This window comes from Rattus norvegicus, chromosome 16 (assembly GCF_036323735.1).
Source record: "Rattus norvegicus strain BN/NHsdMcwi chromosome 16, GRCr8, whole genome shotgun sequence".
Classification (NCBI taxonomy): Eukaryota; Metazoa; Chordata; class Mammalia; order Rodentia; family Muridae; genus Rattus; species Rattus norvegicus.
In genome coordinates, this window is record NC_086034.1 from 64,703,254 (window position 1) to 64,707,001 (window position 3,748).

The 3,748-nt window shown below is 44.6% G+C and overlaps 1 non-coding gene across 1 annotated transcript; it reads left to right on the forward strand.

The window, feature by feature from the left end:
- Positions 1-1,566: 1,566 nt before the first annotated feature.
- Positions 1,567-1,702, forward strand: LOC120097587 (small nucleolar RNA SNORA2/SNORA34 family). Its single transcript, XR_005495157.1, has one exon. It is a non-coding gene; the product is annotated as a small nucleolar RNA SNORA2/SNORA34 family (small nucleolar RNA).
- The last annotated feature ends 2,046 nt before the right edge of the window (positions 1,703-3,748 follow it).

A 3,748-nucleotide genomic window follows, 5' to 3' on the forward strand; every position in this document is an offset into this window, starting at 1 on the left:
GACGAGGATTTAGCACTAAGCGCTTAGTGAGAGCTATCCGGTGACCAGACATGGGAAATCTTGTGCATGACCTGACCTAACTCATACAATTTGTCTATCAGAGGACACAGCACTGAAGTGGCAGGTGATGGCTTAAAGGGTAACAGAACAGTTGAGAAAACCTCCAAATTCAGGCGTATTTTGATATTTGGAAAAGAATCAGGTACCATATGATTGAAAATATAAAACCAGAGACCAGAGAGATGGCTCAGTCAATAAAGTGCTTATTTCACAGCATGAGAACCCGAATCTAGATCCCCAGAACCCCGTAAAAGTCAAATACAAGTGCACCTGCCTTTAATCCCAGTGCTGGAGAGGCAGAGGCAGGAGGAGCCCTGGATTTTACTGGCCAGCTTACCTATCCAAAGAGTTAAGTCTCAGAGTCAGTGAGAGACCCTGACTCAAAAATTAAAGTGGAATCGATTGACAATAGCATCCAGTGTCAACATTTGGCCTCCAGAAGCAGGCACACATTGTTGTGTTTTATAAAAAAGAAAAAGACTGGGTTATGTTTGGTAGGGGCATGGTATGGTGTGGGGGAAGGGGGTGCCTCTGAGGGCCCATACGGTACGGTATAGAATAGTTTATTTAGGGCATGGGGAAGGGCATTGTGATGTGTTTATAAAAAGATAAAGAGGATCTGTCCCATTTTCAGCACCAACGTTGTGTTTATAAAAGATAAAGGAGAGAGGGTGTATGTTCTATGGAGGTCTTGCCTCAGCCGGAGCATGCCGAGACATCCCTTCCCCCTGAGGGGCCAGCCACACGATGGTATAGTATAGAATAGAGTTTATTCAGGGCATGAGGAGGGGGGTTAAGAGGGTAGTAGGGCAGAGAGAGAGAAGTAGAGAAATAGAAGAGGAGAGGAGTAAAGGAGTAGAGGCCAGCCATGAGCACATGGAGAGAAGGAGGAGGGGAATGGGGAGAGCAGGGACAAAGGCAGAAGAGGGTAAGAGCAAGAGAGCAAGAGCAAGAGAGTGAGAAGGGGGACAAGCAGCCCCCTTTATAGTGTCAGGCATACCTGGCTGTTGCCAGATAACTGTGGGGCGGAGCCTAGACGAAATGCCAACACACACCACAAACACGCAAAATCATTTATAGCAGATAATATTAGACCTACTAACATGTTAAAGAACTTTCTGTATAAAAAGTAACTCTAGGGAAAAAAAACTTACTTCGCATAAGTCTGCAAAAATCAGTCTACCCAGTAGGTCTACAACAGCATAACCTGATATATATTACAGGTTTGAGAGATAAATAAACGTTTACGGGTGCACGGTCGCGAAGTAGGAAGTACTCTAACTTTGCATAATAGACCATTGCTGCCCTCTAGTGGCAAAGGAAAGCATGGGCTTAGAAACCTCCGTGTGCGCCAATGCCTCAAAGACAGCTTCTTAAGATGTATTATTGTTGTTTTATATGTATGAGTGTTTTACATGCGTGCACGTCTGATGCTCACAGGACTCAGATGATGTCATTGGATCCCCTGAAACTGGAGTTGCAGATTGTTATAAGACACCATTTAGCATGGCTCTCACTGAAGACCAGCAGTCGTACTGTAGCTGTTGGTTTCAAGCAGACGCCTAAAGAGCTGTCTTCCTGTGGTTTGTTGGCTCTTCTGGACTTCAATAGAGAGTGACTTTTCCATCTGGAAGAAACAACCCCTTGTTGTGTCTGGTTTGACAGCTTCAGTTATGACGGATTCTTAGGAACAGCAGAGTACTGGGGAAAGTACTGGGAATAAACTAATAACTTAAAAAAAAAAAAAAGACACCATTTAGGTGTTGGGAACCAAACCCAGGTCTTCTGCAAGGAGAGAAAGTGCTCTTAGTGGCTGAGCCATCTGTCTGGCACTCCACCACAACATACAGTGGGCGACATTCTGAACAATTCTATAACACGGAATCAGGCATTGCCCTGCAGTTAGTTATCTGTAAAACCCATTGATTAATGTATTGCAGTTACTACAGCTATGAGACATCCCTATGAGGTCTTTATGACCCAATACTGAAGCCAATGCTTCCCACATGCAAGACACTGGGTTCAGGTCCCAACAACATCAAAAGAAGCGGGGAGAAGGCAAGCAGGCAGACAGACAGACAGACAGAAGATCAGCTGATGGTCTATTCCTTCAGTGTACTTCTTAAATGCTTCTGGAGAGCCAGTGAACCTGACCTATTCAACAGCAGACGGCTTTCACTGTTACACTAGGAAAGTTCATCTTTCCTACAGTTCCTGGTACAATTATCCCATCATGTTTTTCAGTCTATGCCCCAGACAGATCAAATCCTTTTAGGCTTCTCGTATCTCGCTTCCTAGTTTGGACCCACGTGTGCGGCCATTTCTTAGAGCATTCTTGAGTGCTCTACTCTGAGATTCAGAAATGTCAGTTCCAGACTTAGCCACAAACCAACATGAGATCAGCTTTTCCTCACCACCTAGAGTCTGGCAACTTTTCTCTCTTTACATTCTTCTAAGTTTGAATGTTCTACACACACACACACACACACACACACACACACACACACACACACACACACACAGCCAGAATCCTTAGTCAAAACCATTCTGTGCATTCAGTTTTATGGCAACTTGGCACAAGCTAGAGTTATCTGAGAGGAGGGAATCTCAATTGAGAACATGAACTCCATAAGATTGGGCTACAGAGCATTTTCTTAACGAGTGATGAATGGGGGTTGAGTGGCAGCCCACTGTGGGCGGTGCCTTCTCTGGTCTGGTGGTCCTGAGTTCTGTAATAAAGCAGGCTGAGCAAACCATGAGGAACAAGCCACTAAGCAGCACCCTCCATGGGTCTGCATCAGCTCCTGCCTCCAGGTTCCTGCCTTGTTTGAGCTTCTGTCCTAGCTTCTTTCAGTGATAAATGGTGCTGCAGAAGTATAAGCCAAATAAACCCTTTCCTCCCCAAGCTGTGAAAATTGTCTCTACATCCCAAAGGCACCATCCGCGAACCCAAGAGATTTCTGAGAGATATAGGTGCGTTTTCTTCTGCTAGCCAATCAGATATCCTAGAGAACGCCCCTCATCCCTCTCGGGTAGCCTTCCATCTCCACAGACTGTAAGCAAAGGCGCTCCTGAAGCCTCTTATTCATGTTACGGGCTTCCCCAGGGGGAGTCGCTGCCTACTCACCCTGTACGTGTTCCCTGAAGAGCCATGACGGTAATCTTACCGACGTACTTCAGAGGGACTCGGTTTTCCCACCCACGCAGGATGGAAGACCAGGTCCAGACGGCAGCTACAGCCTGAGTCCACGTTTAGGAATGGATCTTAATATTCCACAAACCCAACTGAAGATTTAATATTCCCAAACCCAAGCACACATTCACTGACGATGTAAACTGCACTCATCTGACACCATCGTCTGGAGTGGCCATGACATAAACATGAAAAAAAATCTGTCTACACTGCTAAAAATTGGGGGGGGGGATTAAAAACATGGACAGGATCTCTCAATAAAGGTATGAACAGATTAAAATTATGCTATGAATCTGTGAAAGGAATAGATAACATTTGTTATGAAAAATGTTTGGGAACCATGTATTATAACCAAAGAAACCGCTTGCTTCTAATTAGAGAGGCTGTATGACAGACATAGAGGAGGTTTTCCTCTCTTTTTTAATATTCTTCTAAATTATTTGAATGTTCTACAGGAAAAAAAACTTCTATTACTTTTACTTCTTCCGGAATATG